This window comes from Palaemon carinicauda, chromosome 1 (genome assembly GCF_036898095.1).
Source record: "Palaemon carinicauda isolate YSFRI2023 chromosome 1, ASM3689809v2, whole genome shotgun sequence".
NCBI classification, from domain to species: domain Eukaryota; kingdom Metazoa; phylum Arthropoda; class Malacostraca; order Decapoda; family Palaemonidae; genus Palaemon; species Palaemon carinicauda.
Genome location: NC_090725.1, coordinates 119,200,449 through 119,228,214, shown reverse-complemented (window position 1 = coordinate 119,228,214; position 27,766 = coordinate 119,200,449). Strand labels below are relative to the sequence as shown.

The 27,766-nt window shown below is 37.7% G+C and overlaps 1 protein-coding gene across 2 annotated transcripts in view; it reads right to left on the bottom strand.

Annotated features, from left to right (window-relative positions):
• Positions 1–27,766, bottom strand: part of LOC137651206 (uncharacterized MFS-type transporter YhjX-like) — a 184,715-nt gene that overhangs the window by 60,868 nt on the left and 96,081 nt on the right. The gene's annotated exons all lie outside the window — the stretch shown is intronic.

Sequence of the window (27,766 nt, the reverse complement as noted above, 5' to 3'; positions counted from 1 at the left end):
ATTGGGACGTCGCCTGCTTTCACATTGATATATGGGAGCCGAACACTCCAAGGACAGAAGAATCATTGTTACTCCCACAAGCAGGAAAATCTTTTTATAGTACCCAGGGATCCACTTGGCATAATATGCAAATAAACCAAAAAATACTTGTAAGGACTTGTACTCACGCAGCAATGGAAGTTCTTGTAGAGGATGGAGGAGATCTGGGTCCCTGGGCAACAGAGTACCCCAGCATATTGACTGATGTCAAACCAAACTGGCATTTGGATTTGTTGAATGTCAAGCCCACTCAGCTTCGCAGAAGTACCTTAGATTTTCATCATTTTCTTCCCTGCTAGCATTACAAATGGTCAAATCATCGAAATATGCATAGGTTTCCTTGAGATTGTGGACTGAAATTACATTGTTTATCGTTGATGAATGGCTGTTCTGCCATTAGTGATGCCAATTGGAATCTACTTTAAATTAGTATAGCCTCCCCACTTTGGAACGTTGCATGAGGTGTTCCTGCAGCATTTATTTTTACTTGGTAGTAGGCACAGAAGAGGTCAATGATATTGAAGAAATTATTTTCTCATATCTTGTTGACTTACTCGGAGATGGTCGGGATGAGTAAGTGTCTAACTGGATAAACTTATTGATGTTTTGTGAAAAGTTTGCCACCATACCACCATATGCTTCCTATTAGTTTGGTTCTGAGTCACTACCACTTGAGCACTCCTCGGAGATTGGTTTGCTTCGATAACACCCTCCTTCAAGCGCAGCTGAACAGTCTGCACATCACTGTCTATGAATTTTTAGTTTGCTAGACTGAAATGTCGAGCCTTTTTTACAATAGAATGACAGTCTGGAGTCAGGTTGCTGAACAGTTATGGGTTGTGAGACCACAGATGATGAGTCCTGGTTCATCTCCACAAAATACCAGAATAACACCTTCATCCTCCTCAGAGAAGTCCTTCTGTTAGGAGAATGGAGAATTCAATGTTCTTGAAGTCTCGTTCTTGAATGTTAACATTAGTTATACAGTATTCTTTCACTATAGTAGAAAGACTAGAAGATTGTATAGACAGGTGATCAATTTTAGATACACTTTGGTATAGAGTACAATGCCTAACTTTACACTGATAATATTACCGGAGCTACCCACACCAATGAATGCTTTAATTTCCTGATCTTTGATGCTAACCCTGCCTATAGCCAGAGTATGAGTAGTTGTTTCAGAGTTGAATGCAGCAAGCATGACTCAAGATGAATAAGCAGTGGAAGTTAAAGGATTAGCTTTAAAGGGTGATTGGGAGTGACAAACTTTTTTACACTGTCAATGTTTCCACCACTGGTTGCATGTAGAGTACCTAGCAGTGAAATGCAGCTGCTGTAGCAACATCATGGTCATGTTGACTTGTTAATACAGCAATAGGGTTGGAAAATTTAGCTGCAACTGGCAGAGAAGGAACAGTATAGGATTCAGCGTTCAGTTGTACCTTCTTTAACGACCTGGCTTGTTAGATTGCTGCCTCCACAGTGAGGGTTTTATTTTCCTTTAGTTGAGTAGAGATACCTGGGTGACAAAGTCTTCAGATGAAATCATCTCGTCCAAGTGAGTTATAGTTCTCTTCAGCGCTGACTCAGAAAGGTTACAGTAACTGGCCAGATTATTTCGAGAAAGTAGGAATTGACCGATGCTTTCATCTGACTTCTGTTACCTGATGGATATGAAATGTCTTGCATAAACTTCCTTAGATGGTTTAAGTTATGTATTGAAACAAGCCATATCCACTTCCAATATTTGGTAGTCTAGAATAACATCCCCTACTTCTGGACTGATGTGGATAGACAAAAAGTATTTGGAGTTTGTCTTGACTGTGGTCAACCTTATTGTTAAGAGATACCCATTCATCTATAATAGACCAAACTAGAAGCTAAGCTTTTCCCCGTGCAGAGCCTGTCTTCTAGGTTATTCCACTAGAGTGACCAGATGGTTAGCATCTGAAAGAATAGATTTAGATATCTGATGAATTGTTCATATGACAAAGAGCTTGTACCTCTCCATCAAAGAACATAGCAAATTAAAAGAAGCTAAGATTTTTCCCTTAGTAGAGCTGGTCTTCTAGGCTATTCAAATAGAGCTACCAGAAGGTTAGCATCTGAAAGAATAGATTTAGATATTCGACAAATGGTTCGTATGAAAGAGGTTGTACCTCTCCATCAAAGAACAGAGCAAACTAAAAGAAGCTAAGATTTTTCTCTCTTCAGAGCCGGTGTTCTAGATTATTCCAACAGAGCCACCAGGAGGTTAGCATCTGAAAGAATAGATTTAGATAACTGACAAATCATTCATATGACAAAAAACTTGTACCTCTTCATCGAAGAACAGAGAAAACAAGAAGCTAAGATTTTCCCTCTGCAGAGCCGGTCTTCTAGGTTATTCCAACAAAGCCACCAGAAGTCTAGCATCTGAAAGAATAGATTTAGATAACTGACAAATTGTTCATATGATAAAAAAACTTGTACCTCTTCATCAAAGAACAGAGCAACCTAGAAGAAGCTAAGATTTTCCCTCTGCAGAGCCGTTCTTCTACATTATTCCAACAGAGCTACCAGGTTAGCATCTGGAAGAATATATCTAGATATTCAACTATTTGTTCATATGATGAAGAGCTTGTACCTCTTTGTCAAATAACAGAGCAAACTAAAAGAAGCTAATATATTTCCCTCTGCAGAGCCAGTCTTCTGGGTTATTCCAACAGAGCCACCAGAAGAATAGCATCTGAAAGAATATATCTAGGTACTCAACTATTTGGTCATATGACAAAGAGCTTGTACCTCGTCATCAAAGAACAAAGCAAACAACAAGAAGCTAATATTTTTCCCTCTGCAGAGCCAGTCTTCTAGGTTATTCCAACAGAGCCACCAGAAGAATAGCATCTGAAAGAATATATCTAGGTACTCAACTATTTGGTCATATGACAAAGAGCTTGTACCTCGTCATCAAAGAACAAAGCAAACAACAAGAAGCTAATATTTTTCCCTCTGCAGAGCCAGTCTTCTAGGTTATTCCAACAGAGCCACCAGAAGAATAGCATCTGAAAGAATATATCTAGATATCCAGCTATTTGTTAATATGACAAAGAGCTTGTACCTCTCCTCAAAGAATAAAGAAAACTAAAAGAAACCAAGACTGTTCCCTCCGCAGAGCAAGTCTTCTGAGTTATTCCGGCCGAGCCATCAGAAGGTTAACATCTAAAAAAATAGATTTAGACATACAACAAATTGTTCATATGAAAAAGAGCTTGTACATCTTCACCAAAGAATATGAAGAACACTAAAAGAAGCTAATATTTTCCCCACTGCAGATCCAGTCTTTTAGGTTATTTCAACAGAGCCACCAGAAGGTTAACATCTGGAAGAATATATCTAGATATCCGACAAATTGTTCATATGACAACGAGCTTGTACCTCTTCAACAAAGAACAGAGCAAACTAAAAGAAGCTAATATTTCCCCCTCTATAGAGCCAATCTTCTAGGTTATTCTAAGTGAGCCACCAAAAGGTTAGCATCTGAAAGAATAGAATTAGATATTCAACTATTTGCTCATATGACAAAGAGCTTGTACCTCTTCATCAAAAAATATGAACAAACTAAAAGCTAATGTGTTTCCCTCTGCAGAGCCAGACTTCTAGGTTATTCCAGCAAAGCCACCAAAAGAATAGCATCTGAAAGAATAGATTTAGATATCCAACAAATTGTTCATATGACAAAGATCTTGTACCTCTTCAACAAAGAACAGAACAAACTAAACGTAGCTAATATTTTCCCTTCTGCAGAGCCAGTCGTCTAGGTTATTCCACCTACCTGAAAGTTAGCATCTGAAAGAATATATCTAGATATTCAACTATTAGTTCATATGACAAAGAGCTTGTACCTCTTCATCAAAGAACAGAGGAAACGAAAAGAAGCTAATATTTTTCAGCAGAGCCAGTCTTCTAGGTTATTCCAACAGAGCCATCAGAAGGTTAGCATCTGAAAGGATATATCTAGATATCCAATTATTTGTTCATATGACAAAGAGCTTGTACCTCTTCATAAAAAAACAGAGCAAACTAAAAGAAGCTAAGATATTCCCTATGTAGAGCTGGTCTTCTAGGTTATTCCAACAGAGCCACCAGAAGAATAGCATCTGAAAGAATACATTTAGATCTCTGACATATACCTTTTCATCAAAGAATAGAGCAAACTAAAAGAAGCTTATATTTTCTCTATGTAGAGCTGGTCTTCTAGGTTATTCCAACAAAGCCACCAGAAGAATGGCATCTGGAATAATAGATATAGATATCCAACAAATTGTTTATATGACAGAGCTTGTACCTCTTCATCAAAGAACATAGCAAATTAAAAGAAGCTAAGATTTTTCCCTTTGTAGAGCTGGTTTTCTAGGTTATTCCCATAGAGCTACCAGAAGGTTAGCATCTGAAAGAATAGATTTAGATACTCAACAAAATGTTCATATGGCAGAGTTTGTACCTCTCCATCAAAGAACAGAGAAAACTAAAAGAAGCTAAGATTTTCCCTCTGCAGTGCCGGTATTCTAGGTTATTCCAATAGAGCCACCAGAAGATTAGCATCTGAAAAAATATATTTATATAACTGACAAATTGTTCATATGATAAAAAAATTGTACCTCTTCATCAAAGAACAGAGAAAACTAGAAGAAGCTAAGATTTTTCCCTTTGCAGAGCCAGTCTTCTATCTTATTCCAACAGAGCCACCAGAAGGTTAGCAGAGAGAGAGAGAGAGAGAGAGAGAGAGAGAGAGAGAGAGAGAGAGAGAGAGAGAGAGAGAAACTTAACCTTTCCATCACTATTATTGGTTTACTAATACTGAAATAAATAAAGATTCTATGCTGGTTAAAACTTCCTTAGAAAAGAACGCCATAGGAGAACCTCTTCGTAAGAAACAGAAACGAGAAACTGTAAAATTGCAGTCACATTTGCAAAGACTTTGTCTTGATTTTAGTAATGGCACAAAAGATATAGAAGAATTTCTTAATGGTGTAGCAAAAAATATGAGAATATATAAATTCTGACTTTTTATCTTCACCTCTGAACAATAGGCTTTTAAAGGTTTGTGTAATCTTATCTTTTTTAATAAATACTTTTAAAACTGCAAATTTTGATACCTTATGTTTTTAGTAAAGCATTTAAAAATCAACTTTTGTTTGATACAGATCCTAAATGTTGTGTTGATATTTATCCATATTGACTCATTAGGGGTAATTTGAATGAATTACTACCAATTGTGTCACGTGGTGGGCCGGGAAATCGGGTAAAACTCGCTGGTAAGAGACTGATGTCTCGCCAGGTAAATCCTCGGACAGCTAGGTAGCGTCAGGTTCCGATTTCTTTTATGGCCTCTCATGTCATGGTTGGTTTCGACCTGGCCTTTCATTAGAAGGGGCTAGCGTTCGATCCCAAGTATGAGGTAGAAATTTATTTCTATTTGAACACGATGTTGTGTTGATATTTATCCATATTGACTCATTAGGGGTAATTTGAATGAATTACTACCAATTGTGTCACGTGGTGGGCCCTGAAATCGGGTAAAACTCGCTGGTAAGAGACTGATGTCTCGCCAGGTAAATCCTCGGACAGCTAGGTAGCGTCAGGTTCCGATTTCTTTTATGGCCTCTCGTGGCATGGTTGGTTTCGACCTGGCCTTTCATTAGAAGGGGCTAGCGTTCGATCCCAAGTATGAGGTAGAAATTTATTTCTATTTGAACACGATGTTGTGTTGATATTTATCCATATTGACTCATTAGGGGTAATTTGAATGAATTACTACCAATTGTGTCACGTGGTGGGCCGGGAAATCGGGTAAAATTCGCTGGTAAGAGACTGATGTCTCGCCAGGTAAATCCTCGGACAGCTAGGTAGCGTCAGGTTCCGATTTCTTTTATGGCCTCTCGTGGCATGGTTGGTTTCGACCTGGCCTTTCATTAGAAGGGGCTAGCGTTCGATCCCAAGTATGAGGTAGAAATTTATTTCTATTTGAACACAATGTTGTGTTGATATTTATCCATATTGACTCATTAGGGGTAATTTGAATGAATTACTACCAATTGTGTCACGTGGTGGGCCGGGAAATCGGGTAAAACTCGCTGGTAAGAGACTGATGTCTCGCCAGGTAAATCCTCGGATAGCTAGGTAGCGTCAGGTTCCGATTTCTTTTATGGCCTCTCGTGGCATGGTTGGTTTCTACCTGGCCTTTCATTAGAAGGGGCTAGCGTTCGATCCCAAGTATGAGGAAGAAATTTATTGCTATTTGAACACGATGTTGTGTTGATATTTATCCATATTGACTCATTAGGGGTAATTTGAATGAATTACTACCAATTGTGTCACGTGGTGGGCCGGGAAATCGGGTAAAACTCGCTGGTAAGAGACTGATGTCTCGCCAGGTAAATCCTCGGACAGCTAGGTAGCGTCAGGTTCCGATTTCTTTTATGGCCTCTCGTGGCATGGTTGGTTTCGACCTGGCCTTTCATATATATATATATATATATATATATATATATATATATATATATATATATATATATATAGGCTAGCATTCAATCCCAAGTATGAGGTAGAAATTTATATATATATGTATATATATATATATATATATATATATATATATATATATATGTATATATATATATATACATATATATACATATATATATACTATATATATATATATATATATATATATATATACTGTATATATATATACATATATATAAATACACACACACACACATATATATATATATATATATATATATATATATATATATATATATAAGTGCACACCCACACACACACACACACACACACACATATATATATATATATATATATATATATATATATAAGCCTACATAATGCATATACATCCATACATACATATTTATATATTCATATGAATACACATACTTATACACATATATATGTATGTATATATATATATACATATTTATGCATATATACGTATATATACATATGAATACACACACAAACACACACATATATATATATATATATACATATATATATATATATGTATATATATATATATATATATATATATATATATATATATATATATATATATATATATATATGTATATATATGCATACATCATCATCATGGCCCTTGAGTAATCTCTTATAGTTTCATTTCTAATCCTATCCTGCCATCTAACTCCCAATATTCTTCTGAGGACTGTGTTCTCTAATCTACAAAATCTGTTGGATATTGCTTCATTTTCATGCCACGACTTATGTTCATACAGTAACACTAATCTCACTAAACTGATATATAGCCTGATTTTTATATGTAATTTCAGGTGATTTGATTTCCAAATTCCACTTAACCTAGCCATTGGCTGATTCAGTTTTATTCAATCTTTTATTGAACTCCAATTCTAAAGACCCTGTATTAGAGATCATAATTTCTAAATATTTAAACGATTCCATCTCATTAATCCCTTCTTCTTCCAATGATATTTTACCTTCCATTGCATATTCAGTTATCATCATCTCTGTCTATCTTCTATTTATCTTGAGGCCAACCTCATGTGATATTTAATGTATTCTAGTAAGCAAGCTTTGCAAATCCTGTGGCATTTTGCTAATAAGAACAGCGCCATCAGCATATTCCATATCAGCTAATATCCTGTTACCAATCAGGTCCAATCCTTTTCTGCTATCCCCAACTTTTCTATGCATTGCAAAATACACGAGGAGGATAAACAACGTAGGTGACAACACATTCCCTTGGAGTACACCACTGTTCACTGGAAATTCATTTGATAGGACTATATTAACATTAACTTTGTACTTGCTATGCTCATGAACAAGCTTAATCAAATTTACATATTTAAGAGGGACTCTATAATAACGCAGGACTCCACAAAATTGGTCGGTGCACATTATCCAAGGTTTTTTCATAGTCCACAAATGCTATCTAAAGTGGATTTTTATATTCTACACATTGCTTTACAACATGTCCTAAAATGAAAATTTAGCCAGTACAACTTCTACCTTTTCTAAATTCTGCTTGTTCATCTCTCGGCATTTCATCAATCTTTCTCTCTAGTCTACTTAAAATGAAAATACTATATATTTTCATAACTACTGACGTAAGCGTAATGCCTCTAATTATAGCGATCAGTCAGATCTCTTCCACCCCCCCCCCCCCAATTTTAACCAACACTCCTAGCTCCCACTCATCAAGTTTTGCCTTTTCATGCCACATTCTGCTATATAATCTTGTAAGTATTCTGGAAGTCACTTAATTTACGGCCAAGATCCTCTCAGCACATATTATATTGTATCCAAGGGCTTTCCCTCTCTTAGTTTTTTTTAATGATAGCTTCGACTTAAAAAAAAAGGTAATTAATTCATGGGCACATCAAGGTCTTCCTCAGCTTCAAGTATGTCAATTAAATTGTTCCCTTCATATCTCCTATTCATGACCTCACTAAAGTGTTCCACCCAAAGTTGCCTTTCTACATTTTCTGTTACTATAATAGAGCCATCTCTCTTTATGATGGGTATATGCTTCTTCTTTGCCCCAGTAGAGATTTCATTAATAATTCTTTGAGCAATTCTTACATCATAACCACTTCCTTTTTTCATGGTTTTGTCAGCCTCATTTGCTTTCCTGTCTAAATATTCTTTTCAGTCATTCCTGGCTTTACTTTTGACCTCATTCTCAGTACCTTCATATATATATATATATATATATATATATATATATATATATATATATATATATATATATATATATATATAAATATATATGCATATATACGTACATATATGTATACACACACATATATATATATATATATATAACTGTATATATATATATATATATATATATATATATATATATATATATATATATATATATATATATATTTATATATATAATATATACACAAATATATACATACATTCCAACATATATGCATGAATATATGGGCATAATATACAAATATGGATACATGCATACACACACCTATATATATATATATATATATATATATATATATATATATATATATATATATATATATATATATATATATATACTTACATATATGTTTACAAATATATATACATATACAAATTTGTTCATACATATACAGTAAGTGAAACCTCATAGCCAAAACTTCCATTACTTAATGCTCAGCGAGGAGTTTGGAGCAATATTAAACTTTTGCAGTTGGGCAATCCTCTTATGCTGAGTAGAATTATGATGAATAAATTGTGATGACTGGTAGCATAATGACACAACTGACAAAGCCGAAGGAATAGGTTTCAATGAAATTTTCTCATGGGTAAGTATTTCCTACGAAAGTTTGACTGATAACAGCATCCAGTTCTTATTGACATAATGAGTTAAATTGTGTCTATTACAGCTCTTTATACTAAACCATACAATGTAATTCCTCTTATACTGAAGCAATTAAGAGTTAAATCATATATTAAAATCTTTGCTTACGAAAATCATAAAGATCCACCCGATGGCAGGGATTATATTCATGTAGTTCTTTTTGCCTATTGGCAACTTTCTGTTGATAGTTTAATAATTTTTGGAAACATCAGACGTTTATAATATTCCTATAATTCTGAATATTATTTTCTAGAAAATAAATATCACTGAGTAATTCCATTGGTTTTATAATATGTAAAAATGGCTATTGCTTATTATTTCCACGAATCTAACCTTTGAAAAGTAAAATTCTATTAATTCTAAAGTACTATCTTTACGACCTCAGAATGAAACTAGAAATTAATGAAAAAAAAATTAAATTTTTCTGAAATGTAATTCCCCATTAAGAATGTGACTCAATTTGGTTTTCTCGTTTGTACTTTCAACCCTAATTCTTAATATGTTTTTAATATTTTAGTTATTTTCTTATTGTCATCTTAACTGCAAAAGCAAACTATTTGCAAAGGATATGGCTATGATTCAACGTTAAATAGGTATGTCTCTGCTGGCTGTTTACCAAGATATTGTCGTAAATGTAGACGACCAATAAGTTATTTTTGGACACAGTCTGTCCTTAGTTTATGTGTATTTTATGCTGGGACATTGATTGTTACTTTTGCTTTTGCTGCAGCATCGCTTTGTAGTACTCGATGATGATAATGGGTTATTCCTTTAAATCTAATCAGCTGGATTAACAAAATAATAAACAAGCATAAGAAATGTTTGGGTAGGACTACCGGATCTGATTCAAGTGCTTTCATGACGTCAGCTACGAGGGTTGTCGAGACAGTTGTTATAACGCTGTATCCTAATACAATCTATATATTTCAACCATGTTTAGATAATCTTTTCGGTCAAACAGGATCAATTTTATTTTAATCAAGAAATCTTGTGCAGTTTTCTGCAAAGTTACTTTGTCGTTTTCCAAATTTTCACTGCATTGTCAGCAGAAGTTAATCATATTGGTACAAGTCTAACTTCCCCCTATTCAGTGACTACTACTAGTTTTCCTTTACTAATATCAATACAATTGTTTTTTGTACATCACAATATGATAAAAAATTTAATTTCTTGAAACACTATCCATATCTATCAGTTCTCGTACTTTATTTCAAGGCAAAGTTATAGTCACTTGTTGGTGACCTGATACTTCCATAACAAGGAGTTATGGTCTTCAAAATTCAACATCAGATCAGGTCAGACAAGAGGATGCATTTCCCATTGGCAAAAGGAAAGGGTTTTTAGTAGGGCCAGGAGATTTTACAGGGTTGTTAATACAACTTGGTATTGGAATCAGACAATTTGATAGGGGAGAAAGTATAAAAAAGGAAGCGTCACAGACAAAACCCATGAATCTAGATGTACAGTAGATATCACTGGCCTTTCTTAAACTGAGATGTCTTCCTTCTACACGGATAGGAGACACTTCACAGTCAATAGTTCCATGTTATTGTCACGAGCTCCTCTGATAAGCCACCCTTTCTCTAAGAAACCGATAGAATGTAAAGGCCCTCTGGAAGAAACTACTTTCGGACTGAGAGGGTCATGTTCATTTACACTTGAGTTATGAGTTACTGAAGGACTCTTAATCCACCTCTTCAAAAGATTTTGTCAGGATCCAGAAAGGAACCTAGCATTGAAGTAATGATTAAATTGTGGTACTTCTGAGCATCAGATACAGTTTTATTGAAGGAAGAGGTAATATGCACTAAAATTAAAAAACATTCCAGCAGCTTCTTAAGCACAATAAAAAATATGTTGTCCAACCCCGTAAGGAATTCAAATTTTTTTTGGCTTCAGGATAACTGACCATGGTCTCCTTTATCTTTGAAGAATATATCCCTAACATACAATAATAAAAAGTTTGCCAAAATCTTTAGATTTTAGCATGATTTCATGTATTGCATTTTACTTGACTCTACTAAAAGTTTTAACAAATATTGTTACTGCTGATGAACTGATAAGGAAGGAAGTTAATCGATAAAAGACACCTCTCATTTTTTTTTTCAAATAATTGTGTTTAATAACAAATAAGCTTGCATATTAACGCAGAAGATAACTGAGGCTGGCGACACCAGAATATGTCAAAAACATTAACCGCTGATTCATTCTTTGCAGACATAACAATTTTGTTAAACAAAACCACAAAAGGAGTATCTAACTCTCAGTGACTATCATCCTCTCACCCAGGTTTGGATTCCCTACTTGAATATTCTTCATGAGTTCAAGATGGGTCATAAGACTGTTCTTGAGCATCCATTCCTATATCAGAAATAACGTGTCCATTTGAGAGGATTTAATTTTACAGTTGAAAATTTAACAACTACAAACAGTCAAAATTTCTCTCATCCTCTGATCCCGGTTTGGAATCCCTATTTAAAGATTCTTTACGATATTCAATCAGGTCATTAGACTGTTCTCTAGCACCCAATCTCATATCAAAGGTAACTGAGCTCTTTTAAGATCCTTTAAATTAAAATTATCTAAAAGATCTAACAACTACAAACAGTATCTGGCCCTGGTTCGAATTTCCTACTTAAATATTCTATGTAATATTCAATCAGGTCAGAAGACTTCTCAAGCAACATTCTTATATCAGATTTAATTGGGTCTCTTTGAGATAATTTCTATCTCGGCCTTTTAAAACATCTAGCAACTACACAGTCTAAATCCCGATCATACTCAGTCCTTGATTCAGAATACCTATTTAAATATTCTTTTTAAAAATCAATAAGGTAATAAGACTGTTATCGAGCACCTATTTTTAAGTCAGGGGTAACTGGGTCCTTTTGTACTAAAGAGATCATTTCAAATTCAACTCTTAAAAAGTTCTAACAATTTCAAACAGTCTGAATCCCTCTCATAGATAGTAAACGAAGAGGCACTAGCTCCAACATTCACATCATGTGATTTTGATAATTATCACGAGGATCAATGATATAAGATTCTGTGGTTTAGAGTCACCAACGGCAGTCTGGGTATACTTGAGGAATTTCTTAAGCTCCTATTCCCTTTACTGACGGGGAAAAAAAGGAAGTTCTAAATGGCTTCTGCTGCCGTGTTCACGTAAGATAAATTCCAAGTAGTCATGAAGGAATTATCAGAGATAATTCGAGAAGATCTGCAGTAATGCAAAATAAACCAGCCACCACAATGTCCTTAAACGAGACCTGGGAAAATACATTTGTTGGTCTACCCTGGTTTTGAAACCTTGAGTACGATATAGTAGAATAGAAGAAATTCGTAGACGTGGAAGCCAAGAATAAGAGTGGAGATTTGCCCTGGTTAATACAAAAAAAAAACTCTTTCCTTTGGCTGAACATATATGATCAGTGGGTAAGAGTACAGAAAATGCGTCTATTTGTCTTAGCCAATCAGAAACAAAGGAAGTATCAGAACATCTCGTGATAGGACATGGCAGTGTATTGTCACCAACATAGATTGTAACCTTGTCTTGAGACAAAGAGAGAGAGAGGAGAGACAGAAGGGACCTTATTTAAAGGATTTCACATCTGTACACCGTCAAACTTTCAATACAACAAAAGTTACCTTTCTATTTTACAATAGCCAAGGAAACATTAGTATTTTCAGTAAAATAAGAGGTTATTTATTGGTAGTAGGTTGGCCAGGACACCAGAAACCCGTTGAGATACTACCATTAGAGAGTTATTGGGTCTTTTGACTGGCCAAGCAGTACTGCACTGGATCTCTCTCTCTAGTTACGGCACATTTTTTTCATTGCTTACATATACAACGAATCCGAATAATCTGGCCTATTCTTTCAACATTCTCCTCTGTTCTCATATACCTGGCAACACTGAGATTACCAAAATATTTTTCTTCACTCAAAGGGTTAACTACTGCACTGTAATTATTCAATGGCTACATTCCGCATGGAAAGGGTAGAAGACTCTTTAGATATGGTAAGCAGCTCTTCTAGGAGGACACTCCAAAATCAAAGCATTGTTCTCTAATCTTAGGTAGTGTCATAGCTCCTGCAACATAGTCTTCCAATGTCTTGGGGTAGAGTTCTCTTGGTTGAGGGTACACTCGGTCACACTATTCTATCTTAGTTCTCTTCCTCCTTTTTTTTTTGAAGTTGTTATAGCTTATATTTGAAAAAATTATTTTAATGTTGTTACTGTTCTTAAAATATCTATTTTAATTTTTCATTAATTCTCTTCTAGTTTATTTGTTTCTTTATTTCCTTTCCTCACTGGACTATTTTCCCCTGTTGGAGCCTTTGAGCTTATAGTATCCTGCTTTTCCAACTAGGATTGTAGCTTAGCTAGTAATAACAATAATAATTAAGTTAGTACCTTTATCAGAATCTGCTACCGAAATAGTTGACTGATCGGTAATATCATTGGTAAAAGCTGTGCGAGTGTAGGAAATGACTAATCAAATGTGAACCTAAATCCCAGTTGTCCCAAAAATGGTCTACTTTATTAAAAAGATATAATTTTTTGTTTTTGTTTACTGTTATCAGTAACTCAAACAGCAGATGCTTCATAAACACTCGAGGATGATATCATCGTTCGATCTACTTAAAATTTTTTTACTTGTGCCTGAAATCTCTTTCTTTTATCCTAACATAAGCTAATCTAAGCTATGTAATCATCTAATTGTCATCACGATTTGCTATTGAAGGCAACCACAGGTTAAAGAACAATTGGGGCAACAGCAAGGAGCACACACAGTTTTGGGGCCAGCTGTGTTCAAATATAACATATTTGGATTTCAATTAGGAAAATTTTATCCCGGTGAAATATTAATAAAAGAAATAGCTTAGTGACATTCAAATGTAAAAAAAAAAATCTACACAAACAAAGTTAAAATTGCGAGAGAAAACAGAGGACAGTCACTGTCAGGTGCAAGACTCAATAAATCTGAATAATTGTCATTGTTTTTCATTTGCATCTTGGTACATGACAGGTGGGTGGAGGTGTAAAGGTCCAAAGGACAGCGGCGAGAGAGACGTTATACTTATCTTTTATTGGGGAAGTCAAGCTGCACACTTCCCGTAAATGGTCTTTTCTCGTCCAAGGTAAGATTAATATAAGTAATGAACCCTTTACATATAACTAATCATCCAACTAATGATTTCAAGAGAGTCAATTATAGCTGTACTTCACTATGAGGATAAAAGCAACTTGAACTGCAGGTGGTGAATATGGAGAATAATATCTCTTTGGGACCAAAACCCTCTAGGCGTTCTAGCCATATGCCAATTTTTCTTGTTTCCAGGTATCAAAATTTCTAAACGAATTGATAAGAACAGTTTCTTAAAAGTTTATAGGAACCAATACTCTCGTTGAACTTTACACAAAATGTCTACAAGAATGCTCTATACTTACAGCTTGGAAAATTTTCTTCATTATACTAATTCACAAAAAAAGGAGACACAAAAGACCTGAAAATTACAGCCTAGCAAGTTTACTCTCAATAATATATAGAATATTTTTAAAGACCATATTAGGCTGAACAGAAAGAAGAAGTGGGTATTCAACAACTGACTATACCCATGTAATTAACCATCTAATTTAAAAATGAACAGAGTATGACAAAGGACTATATATGGCATCTATAGACTAGGAAAAAGCTTTTGATTCTATAAAAATTTCAACAGCAATGGGAGACCTTCAAAAACAAGGAATAGATGAATCTAATGTTAAAACCCTTGAAAATATCTGTACAAGAAGTTCATCAATCCTAAAATTACATTAAGATATTGAGAAAATTTCCATTGAGAAAGGAGTTAGTCAGGGAGACCCTATCTCTCCTAAATTACTCACAGTATGTCTAGAAGACGTTTTTGAAAATTCAGATTGGGAAAATGAAGGGATTCAAATTAATATGGGAATACCTTAACTTGAGATCTGCAGATGACATAGTTGTGTTTAGTAAATCAGGGAGAGGAACTGCAAAAAATGACAGATTTGAATAGAAAAAGCAGAAATGTAGGACAGAAAATTTTCAGTTCTACATTACTAATTCCTCAATTCAAATATCCGAAGATTTAAATAGAGAAAGCAAAAAAGTAGGGCTACTTTTTCAGTTCTACATTTCTGCTTTTTCTATTCAAACCTTCTATCATCTTTTTTGAAATTTCTCTCATAATTTACTAAATAGAAATATGTCATCTACAAAACTTAAATTGTTAATATATTCCCCATTAATGTTAACTCCTACATTTTTCCAATTTGAATTCTTAAAAAACATCTAAGCATGTTGTGAATAATTTAGGGGAGATGGAGTCTCCCTGTTTAGATCCTTTCTTCATTGGAATTTACTCTCTACATGTAGTTTTAGGATTGTTGTACTTCTCGTATATATATCTTCAAGTGTTCTCACATAAGGTTCATCTATTCCCTGAATTTGAAGGGCTTTCATTACTGCTGTAGTTTTGATAGAATCAAAAGCTTTCAGATAGTCTGTAAATGCAATACGTAGTTGTTTGTCATACTCTGTCGATTTTTCAATCAGCTGGTTAATTACATGGATATGGTCACTTGTTGAATACCCACTTCTAAAGCTTACCTGCTCTATTGGTGCATTAAAGGTTAGCTGTTTTTCTATTCGGCCTAATATGATCTTTGTAAATATTTTATATATAACTGAGAGTAAACTTAATTGGGCGGTAATTTTTCAGGTGTTTTGTGTCACCCACTTTGTGAATTAGTATAATGATAAAGTTTTTCTAATCTTTAAGTAGAGAGCATTCTTGTAGACAATTTGTGTCAAGTTCGGTGAGTTTTATTGCTATGAAATCTCATCCATCTATTAATAAATTAATTGTTAGTACATCTCCTGCTCCATTGTCTCTTTTCATGCCTTTTAATTAATTGTTAGTACATCTCCTGCGCCATTGTCTCTTTTTATGCTTTTTAAAGCTTTCTTTACATTTGGTACCAGCTCAGGTGTTTCATTATTTCTATTGGAAAAGTTATTTCGGATACCACTGTTGTATAGTATTGTATACAAGTCCTATTGCAATTTTTACCACTCCATCTCTTTTGTTGATAATATTTATATTTTCATCCTCTCTCTCTCTCTCTCTCTCTCTCTCTCTCTCTCTCTCTCTCTCTCTCTCTCTCTCTCTCTCTCTCTCTCTCTCTCTCTCTCTACACATATATAAATAAATATATATATATATATATATACATATATATGTTTGCACTCTCTCTCTCTCTCTCTCTCTCTCTCTCTATATATATATATATATATATAGAGAGAGAGAGAGAGAGAGTGCAAACATATATATATAATATATATATATATATATATATATATATATATATATACATATATACAGTATATATATGCTATATATATGTATGTATATATACATACATATATATAAATATATATATATATATATATATATATATATATATATATACACACATACATATATATATGTATATATGTTTGCACTCTCTCTCTCTCTCTCTCTCTCTCTCTCTCTCTCTATATATATATATATATATATATGTATATATATATATATATATATATATATATAGAGAGAGAGAGAGAGAGAGAGAGAGAGAGAGAGAGAGAGAGAGAGAGAGAGTTCAAACAAATCTGAGCATAGTTACTGATTTGTCGAAGATAAGATTAATTTTTAAAAATTCTAAAGTAGTCTACGATATTTCCCAATTCATTAAACTACATGTTTGATGTATAATTCATTGCCCTGCTTAGACTAGGCATAATCCTCTTATATTTAGATGATATGGAATAGGCCCCGTTATCTTGATAAATTGATAGATTATAACTTGAGTTCCTTTTCCTTTTACCTTTTCCGTCAACATTAACAACACCAAGGTCTAAATATGTAGACATTGCCCAACAAATATGTAGACTTTGGTTGTGGTGGCCTGTTAATAACATCCCTCCCTGGTGATCGTTCGTTTAGTTTCTGCAACCTCACCATCCTTGTGAGCTTATAGGAATACCTTCTGAGTCTTCAGCAGCCATTGCCTGACCCTCCCTGGTCCTAGCTTGGATGGAGAGGGGCTTGGGAGCTGATTATATGTATATATGGTCAGTCTCTAGGGTCTTGTCCTGCTTTCTCGGGCATTGTCACTGTCCCTTGACTCTGCCATTAATGAGTGGCCTTTAAACCTTTAAAATCCTACCACAAACCCTTCTCGCTCGGGAAATTAGGCATTTCTGAAAGGAATGAGGTAAGCTGTCTAGTGAGATTAAGCAACTGTTCACAATACCTTACAGTCCAAAATCTAACATTATATTTGAAAAGATCAATGGTGCTTTAAATTCCAGGTGGAAGAAAATGGGACAAGGCCCAAGAGAGACCAAATTATTGGTATTGATGTCACAGTTTTTAGTTCGGTTGTTATTATGGCTGTATGCGTTTACGCAATGCTTATAACGTTACTACTGATACTTTTATCCTTGTCTTTTAATTTTCTAACCCATTGAAGTAGAAGATGGGATAAAGAAATGGAGTAAAAATGTTAGTCTTTCGTAATTTGGTTTCTCAAAAAGCAACTCGCATGATACACGAGATATATGATAAAATCATATTTTAGGGGTGAAAATTTGGAGGTCGCACAATACACGAGATCGACTGTTACACGAGCATGTACGGTACATCTTCAGATTATGTCAAACATAAAGGGAAATTAATTTACCCAGAATCTGAATAGTAAACATAACCATTCTTGACAGGTATATTATTCTAGAGGAGGAAGAACAACGATAGTATATTCTAACAACAGAGCAAGCTCTGAAATTGTGTTGATAGACAGGGAGGAAAAAAGATAAACAGGTCAGGAAGAATAGTAAAGCTGTCTTTCTAATTACTATATTGAGAAGTAACAAGTAAGTCACACAGAAAGATTATTATTATTATTATTATTATTATTATTATTATTATTATTATTATTAGCCAAGCTGCAATCCTAGTTGGAAAAGCATGATGCTATAAGCCTGTGACGAGCCAAGAGTGGGTTGTGAGTCAAAAGCGGGTTGAAAGCAACTGAATGAGTTTATTACAGAACATCCAGTTTATATATACATCAAGTCTGGGCAAGAAGGTCACAAAATATACAACAGGCTATTTCATGTCAAACCGGCAACTGGTTCTGTTAACTGTTACGATAAGATAAACAGACAGGTTGATACAGGTCGCTGTCAGTGCGAGGGGAGAGCGAAGATACAAAGAACGGATTTTGAGCGAAGCGAAAAATCTATTTTTGGGTGAGATGGCCAAGTCGTCCTGATGGACCCACCCATGTCTTCTAAAAAGAAAAGATCTTCACAGTATCCTTCCCGTTGTACTGTATCTGTAGCACCATGCTCAATGCTACAAGGAATGTCCGCCATTGTGGAGATGGCGCTGTTGTCATACTCAATAGTAGTACGAGAACGGGGATAACCTTAATACGGCTCCCCTTCTATTCTGCCACACTTCCTCGAAGCGTAAACGCTATTAAGGGTGCAGATTGCTATGTGGCGTGTCAAGAATACATCCTCTAATATTATGCGATATCCTTGAGAGAAGATTTAAGGATATTCACGCCAGGAGTTAGAATTCTGGATACCTAAAGGTAAAATTCTCTGGGAATATCATTGTAGTTCATATATCCCTTAGGAAGCTACTTTAAGGAACCTTCCATCAGGACGACATGGCTTGAGCCCGAAAAATAATATATAAAAAAGGAAAAAATGTCGTTACTATTTACGATCGTGTGACACACGGTTGGTACATGGGTCGCCCTTAAAAATGTCATACTGTACATTTCTTCGTGGCAGCCCCGAATCTGGAATGGTAGTAGCAAAACTGCGGCCGATGGGCGGCAGTAAGTGGCTGTAGAATTCATTGGTTGGGGCACGAGCGAATGGTGGGTGATGGATGGCTTTGTCGCCACTCCGGCTCGTCACGGGGTAGGCGTGTGTGCCCTAGGGCATTCACGTCAGCTTGGTTGACGTTGAATAGGTGTCCTCTTCGTCAGGAGTGGAGGCGTTGATGGGGTTCTTGAAGGTCGTGAAGTGGCTGTCCATAAGGGCGTCGGCTTTCTTCATCAAGTCCTTTATGGGTAAACTATCGACATTGGGTATGGCAGCGCGTACAGTTTAGGGTAAACGGCGTACCCAAAGGGCACGAAGTAGGTTCACCACACGAGGAGAGTCATCTGTGGCAGGTTGCAGGCGAGCGATACTGGTCATTTCCCTGAGGGCGAGCGAAGCTCTTTGCTCCCCCAACGGTTGTTGAGAGAGCTGAAAAAGCTTTGCTATACGGGCGGCTGGCGACAGCGAGTACTGCTGCAGAGGGTATATTTTGAGGGCGTCATATTATCAGGGGGGGGGGGCTGAAAGGAGGGAGGAGCGAGTCACTCCAGGGTCACCAATGTGACGAGCCAAGAGTAGGTTTATTACAAAACATCCAGTTTATATATACATCAAGTCTGGCCAAGAAGGTCACAAAATATACAACAGGCTATTTCATGTCCAGCCGACAACCGGTTCTGTTAACAGTTACAATAAGAAAAACAGACAGGTTGATACAGGTCGCTGTCAGTGCGAGGGAAGAGCGAAGATACAATTCTGAAAAATCTTATGCAACATACATAATGAACTAATTGAACGACGGTACCAAAGATTAATATCTAGATCAGGAATAAGAAATTTAATAGACCATAAGTTTCTGTCCAACAAATTAAGATGAGAATCAGCAGCTGAACACCAGACAGGAGAACAATACTCAAAACAAGGTAGAATGAAAGAATTAAAACACTTTTTTCACAATAGATTGATCACCAAAAATCTTGAAAGACTTTCTCAATAAGCCAATTTTTTGTGCAATTGAAGAAGACACAGACCTAATGTGTTTCTCAAAAGTAAATTTGCTGTCGAGAACCACACCTAAAATTTTAAAAGTCATATAAAGTTAAAGAAACATTATCAATACTGAGATCTGGATGCTGAGGAGCCACTGTCCTTGACCTACTTACAATCATACTTTGAGTTTTGTTAGGATTCAACTTCATGCCCCATAATTTGCACCATGCACTAATTTTAGCTAGATCTCTAATAAGGGATTCACCAACCCCAGATCTACATTCAGGGGATGGAATTGGTGCAAAGAGAGTAGCATCATCTGCATATACAACAAGCTTGTTTTTTAGGCCAAACCACATGTCATTGTGTATATAGTATGAAAAATAATGGGCCAAGAACACTACCCTGTGGAACACCAGATATCACATTCCTATACTCACTATGGTGCCCATCAACAACAACTCTTTGAAATCTATTACTTAAAAAATCGATAATAATGCTAAGAAATGACTCACCCACTCCCAAATGTTTGATTTTGAAAACAAGGGTCTCATGATTAACACCGTCAAAGGCAGCACTAAAATCAAGGCCAATCATACGAACTTCCTAACCACAATCAAGGGATTTCTGTACAGCATTAGAGATTGTAAGAAGGGCATCACATGCTCCAAGGCCTTTACGAAAACCAAATTGCAAACTAGGGAATAGATGATTCTCTTTAGCAAACCTATTAAGGTGTTTTGCCAGAAGACGTTCAAAAACTTTAGATAATATGAGAGTTATGGAAATTGGGCGGTAATCAGTTGTACTTGACTACCAAAAACACATTTACATAAAGGAGTAACACTACCAATTCTCCAACAAGTGCTACAAGCTCCTCTTCTTGCTAACATGTGCAAAATAACAGATAACTTTGGAGCTAAGAAATCTGCAGTCTTTATAAAAAACAAAGGAACAGTACCATTTGGGTCTACACCTCCATAAGCATCAAGGTCCAACAACAGAGCTTTAAATTCACGAGATCGAAAAGCTAAACTAGTTAGTCTAGCCTCAGGAAAACAGGAATGAGGAAGTTCAAATTTGTCATTACTTTGTTTATTGTAATAAACATCAGCCAAAAGGGTTGCTAGTACTGTATATAGAATTGATGTATAGAGAATACCCAAGGAAAAGAGGTACCATATGTAAAAGGAGACAGTTAATGAAAGGAAAACAAATAATAATAGAAACCATATCCTTCAGAAATTGGAACTAATTCTCTTTGGATAATTCTTAGGTTACTTGTGTGATCAACTGAAGAGCGTGTTAAAATCAAGTCCTTACAACACAAAGATGCTTGGTTGTGATAATTTCCCTAACAATGACAATAAGTTATTTTTTCTGTGCATAGGTAGCCAAGAGCCATAGACACTTAAAATAGGCCCTGATTTTAGGTTCATGTTTTCAAACTTATAAAGACGTAGGAGGGTCTTTCCTTAACACAATTATTTATTTCTAAGTAATACATTGCAAAGTGTAGTTGTTGATGGACACCATAGTGACTGTAGGAATATAATAGCTTGAGTTCCTCGGCCCATTACTGTTCACAGTATACCGGTATGCATGATGTGTGGTTTGGTCTTAAAAACAAGCATCAATTCAATCCCTTTAGTGAACACTAGACCTATGGTTTCTGAATACCTCAAAAGAGATCTAGCTAAAACTAATGCTTGTACAAATTAGGGAAGGGGATTGAGTCGAACCACAGCAAAACTACACGTCTGTTTGTAAGTAGGTCAAGGAAAGTGGCTTTTCAGCATCCAGATCTTTACACTAATAATGTCTTTGCCTGTATACAACTCATTTAAAATTATAAGTGTGATTCTCAATTACAAATTTAGTTTTGAGAAGCAAATCCAGTTTGTTTTTTCAACTGCACAGTAAAAAGGTCTTTCCAGTTTTTTGCGATCAATCTATCCAGTGAAAATATTTTAAAACCTTTATTCTACCAATGTGGTTTCCAAATTTTGCCAGGCTGGCATCTCCTTGGCTTTCAGATGGAGTCCTTGCATCCCTCCCTCTTGATACATTTTGAACTACGTAATTGAGCTATGCATTCGCATATTATCTGTAAACTACATGCAATTTTTTATGCCTTAATGTTTGTGACATGTTTTGTTATTAAGATTTTGTAAAAACAAAACAAAAGAGTAAGCACTTTACTGTTTAAATGCTCTCAATGCCACTCTGTCGCCGTCAACTGCAATTTTGTCTTACTGCCCCCAATATCAGTCCAAAATGCCCCAATATTTTTATGCTGTCTAGTCTTCAGCTGCTGAATTTCTTCTTAATTTGTTGGAAAAAAAAATTTAAATGTATCAAATTCCTAATTTTTGATCAGGATATTAATCTGTTACCTTGTAGTTCAGTTGGTTCTTTGTGATACTATGTAAGATCTTTCATAATTCTGACAATCCTTTACATTCAGATCTTCCCAGATTATACCATTCTGTTGTAGTACTAAGTATGGAATTAATTCTAAGAGACCTGCCTTCTCTGTCATAAAGCTCAATACTATACAGTATTTTAGACTTGTCTATTTAACGTTCTTATTGATCTTAACGTATCTTATAATTTCAATTCTTTGATTTCTCATTTATAGTTTATTCGTTATCTCTATATTTTCTCTACTCACTGGGCTGCCTTTTGCTTTTACTATCAGGGTTTCAGCCTAGCTATAAATAATAATAATTTTAATAATAAATGTGACAACTTTCTACAAGAGCTAATGTAATGTTAAGGTTCAGCTTTATGGAACCATAATTTGTACCATGCACTAACTTTAGCTAGCTCTCTGTGACGGGCCGAGAGAAGGTTGTGACTCAAAGACAAGTTGAAACCAACTGAGTGAGTTTATTATAGAACACTCTCCTTTATATACAAAAGCTCAAAGCAACAAGAATTTCCTTGTTAAAAAACAGACACTGTTACCGATGAGAAAAACAGACATGTTTATTCAGGATATTTTTGGTGCGAGGGAAGAGCGAAGATACAAGCATAATATATACACAAAATGAACTATGTACGATTGTGTGACACAGTTGGTACATGGCTCCCCCACTAAAAATGACATACTGTACATGTTAAATAGGGCGCCCTGATCTAGAGAGGCAAACTGTAGGTGCGTCATCTGGCAGGAGAAAAAGCAGGTTTTAGACAATCATTGGAGACCCAGTCTTCTTTGCCACGAATGTTTAGTAGGAATGCTTTCGGACTGCGTCGGATCACAAGGAAAGGGCCCGTGTAAGGGGGCGTTAGCGGTGGCTTGCTAGTGTTGTTGCGCAGGAAGACGTGCGTTGCAGAATGCAAGTCTGTCGGTATGTGATGCTTCGCTGGGGGCTTGTGAGTCTGGCGGCACGGAGTAAATTTTCCAACGACGTGACGTATGCGCTGGAGGTTGTCAGAAGAGGTTGTAGAAGGAATAAATTCGGCAGGGACGACCAACGGGTTGCCATACACCATTTCAGCTGCCGAGACGTCGAGGGCGTCTTTAGGAGTGGTTTTTAGTGCCAGGAGGACCCAGGTAAGCTGAGTAAACCAGTTGAAATCCTTGCAGCTGGACATCAAAGCTGCTTTGAGGGTGCGATGAAAATGTTCAACCATTCCATTGGCAGCGGGGTTGTAGGCTGTTGTCTGATGTAGGGTGATGCCCAGGAGATTCGCTAATGATGTCCACAATTGAGAGGTGAAAGTGGTACCCCTGTTAGAAGTAATATGCTCAGGGATACCAAATCTTGCACTCCATCCTGAGAGTAAGGCAGATGTACATGAGGCGGACGTTGCAGTTTCCATGGGAATTACTTCAGGCCAACGAGTGGAGCGGTCGATGACGGTAAACAGGTAACGATGTCCTTGTGATGTGGGTAGGGGGCCTACAACATCGACGTGAATGTGTGCGAAACGACGCTGAGGTTGAGGAAAGGTGCCCACTCCTGAATCCGTGTGTCGATGTACTTTGGAAGTTTGGCAAGAAGTACAGGCGCGAACCCAATCCTTAGCATCCTTAAAAATGCTGTGCCAAATGAACTTCATCTTCAGCAGCTGTGCAGTAGAATGGCACAAGGGATGTGAAAGGCCGTGAATGAAATCAAACACCTGCCGGCGCATGGGAGCAGGAATCCAAGGTCGCGGTCTACCAGTACTGACGTTACAGAGGAGGGTGGTGTTGGAGTCTTCGAGGGGGAAGTCTTCCCAACGGAGGGATGTGCAGGATGTCCTACATGCTTGATACTCTGGATCCTGTCGTTGGGCTTCAGCCAGGGCGTTGTAATCCAATCCCAGTTGAACTGCAACCAACGTGTTTCTTGACAGGGCATCGGCAACGGGATTCATTTTCCCAGGGATGTATTGAAGGGTGCAATTGTATTCAGCCACGGCGGAGAGATGTCGGAGTTGATGGGCAGACCAGGCGTCAGACTGTCGAGTGAAGGCGTGCACCAGAGGCATGTGGTCTGTGAGAATAACGAAGGGCGTACCTTCTAAGAAATGGCGAAAGTGACACCGCCAGCAATTCGCGATCGAAGGTAGAATAACCCGATTCTGCCTTGGACAGTTTTCTGCTGAAGAAGACCAATGGGCGGGGCGAGCCGTTGACCACCTGTTCGAGTACTACACCAATAGCGACGTCGTTGTCATCGGTGGAGAGACGGAGAGGGGCATGTGGGATAGGAAAAGTGAGAGCCGCCGCAGTTGATAAGGCCTTCTTTGCATTGCAGAAGGCTGCTTCTTGAAGGGGACCCCACTTCAGGTTCTTTGGCTTGCCCTTGAGGGAGGCATAGAGGGGAGCAATAGTGGCAGCAATGGCTGGCAGAAAATGGTGATAATAGTTGATCATGCCCAAGAATTCCTGCAGAGCTTTGACGGTCGAGGGCGTGGGGAAGTCCTGAACGGCTGCTACCTTCTCAGGGAGGGGATGGACTCCTTCAGGAGTGATGCGGTGCCCTAAGAACGACACTTCGTTAGCGCCAAAGGTACAATTGCCGTACCGGAATACAAGGCCATTTTGTTGCAGGCGGTCGAGCATGATGCGCAGGTGACGGAGGTGTTCCTCTTTTGAGGAGGAGAACACAAGTATGTCGTCCACATAACATACACAGAAGGGGAGGTCCCCTAAGATGCCATCCATCAGACGTTGAAACGTGGCCCCAGCATTACAAAGGCCAAAAGAGGAGTAATTGAAGGTGTATGTACCAAACAGAGTGGTGATGGCGGTCTTGGGGATGTCTTCTGGGTTTATAGGCACCTGATAATACCCCTTAAGGCGGTCGAGCGTAGAGAAAACCTTCGCTTCGTGCAGGTAGGAAGTCACGTCGGCAATGTTTGGGAGGGGGTAGTGATCCGGTTCTGTTTGCATGTTCAGGCACCTGTAATCCCCACACGGACGGAGGGAGCTGTCTTTCTTCAGAACGATGTGTAAGGGTGACGACCATGGGCTGGAGGCCTTTTGGCAAAGGCCCATTTCCTCCATTTCGGAGAACGTCTGTTTGGCGGCTGCCAATCGTTCCGGTGCCAGACATCTGAATTTTGCGAAGACTGGGGGTCCCGTCGTCTTGATATGGTGATAAATACCGTGCTTAGCAGGACCCGTGGTCGTTTGGCGAAGTTCTGGACGGAAAACTTCCGGGTACGACATGAGGAGGTGGGCGTAGGCATCCGTGGGTGCGCTGATGAGGAGAGCGAGGTTGGAGGGGGCAGGTTGAAGAGGTGTCGACAAGTATGAGTCTGCGTTGACCAATCGTCGGTGGGCGACATCGACCAGAAGGAGGAAATCCACACCGAGGATTGGCAATGTGATGTCAGCAACGAGAAACTTCCAATTAAATTTACCGTTTCCGAACGATAATGTGAGGTTCTCGTAACCGTAGGTGGGTATCGCAGATCCGTTGGCAGCTACCAAGCGGACGTCAGCAGACGTAGACAGACTACGTCGTGTCCTGAAGAGTTCCCTTGGCAAAAGAGAACGACAAGCACCCGTGTCTAACAAAAATCGCACGCCAGTTCCTACATCATGTAAAAAGAAAAAATTAGAAACACGGGAGGCCACCGCCACGAGCGATGGTCTACTTACACGCTTTTTGGCCACTGACAATCCTTGGCACATTTCTTAGCGGTGTCCCCGAATCTGAAGTGGTAGTAGCAAAACTGCGGCGAATGGGAGGTAGTAAGTGGCTGTAGAAGTCGTTGGTTGGGGCGCGAGCGAGTGGTGGGTGGTGGGTGGCTTTGTCACCGTTTCGGCACGTCACGGGGTAGGCGTGTATGTTCTACGGCATTCACGTCAGCTTCGGGTGACGTTGAATAGACGTCCTCTTCATCAGGGGTGGAGGCGTTGATGGAGATCTTGAAGTGGCTGTCCATAAGGGCGTCGGCTTTGGTCATCAAGTCCTTTATGGGTAAACTATCGACATCGGGTATGGCAGTGCATATAGGTCCGGGTAAATGGCATTTCCAAAGAGCATGAAGTAGGTTCACCTTACGAGGAGAGCCGTCTGTGGCAGGTTGCAGGCGAGCAATACTGGTCATTTCCCTGAGGGCGAGCGAAGCCCTTTGGTCCCCCAACGGTTGTTGCGAGAGCTGAAAAAGCTTTGCTATACGGGCGGCTGGCGACGGCAAGTACTGCTGCAGAAGGTATGTTTTGAGGCCGTCATACGCTATTGGGGTGTCTCCTTGTTCACAAAGCCAGTCGTATATTTTCGGGAAGGTGTCCTCGGGTATCGCCGCGAGAACATAATCTGCTTTGGTGGTTGAGCGAGTCATGCCCTTGATGCGAAACTGGACTTCTGCGTGCTGAAACCAAGCAAACGCCTCTCCGCTGGGGAATGATGAAAGTTTCAATGGGGGAGTCGCAGCAATAACTTCCGTAGAGTCCTCCATAGTACCAACGACGGAGGGGCGAGGGGGGGGGTGGAAGGCAGGAGGAGCGAGTCGACTTCCGGGGTCACCAAAGTGACGTGCCGAGAGAAGGTTGTGACTCAAAGACAGGTTGAAAGCAACTGAGTGAGTTTATTATAGAACACTCTCCTTTATATACAAAAGCTCAAAGAATCAAGAATTTTCATGTTAAAAAGCAGACACCGTTACCAACGAGAAAAACAGACATGTTTATTCAGATTATTTTTAGTGCGAGGGAAGAGCGAAGATACAAGCATAATATATACACAAAATGAACTATGTACGATTGTGTGACACACGGTTGGCACATCTCAATTAAGGGTTCAGCAATGCCAGATCTACATTCAGGAGATAGACTTGAGGCAAAGAGAGTAGCATCATCTGCATAAGCAACAAGATTGTTTTATGGGCAAAACCACATATTATGTGTATATATTGCAATATGAAAAATAATTGGCCAAGAACACTACCCTGAGGCACACC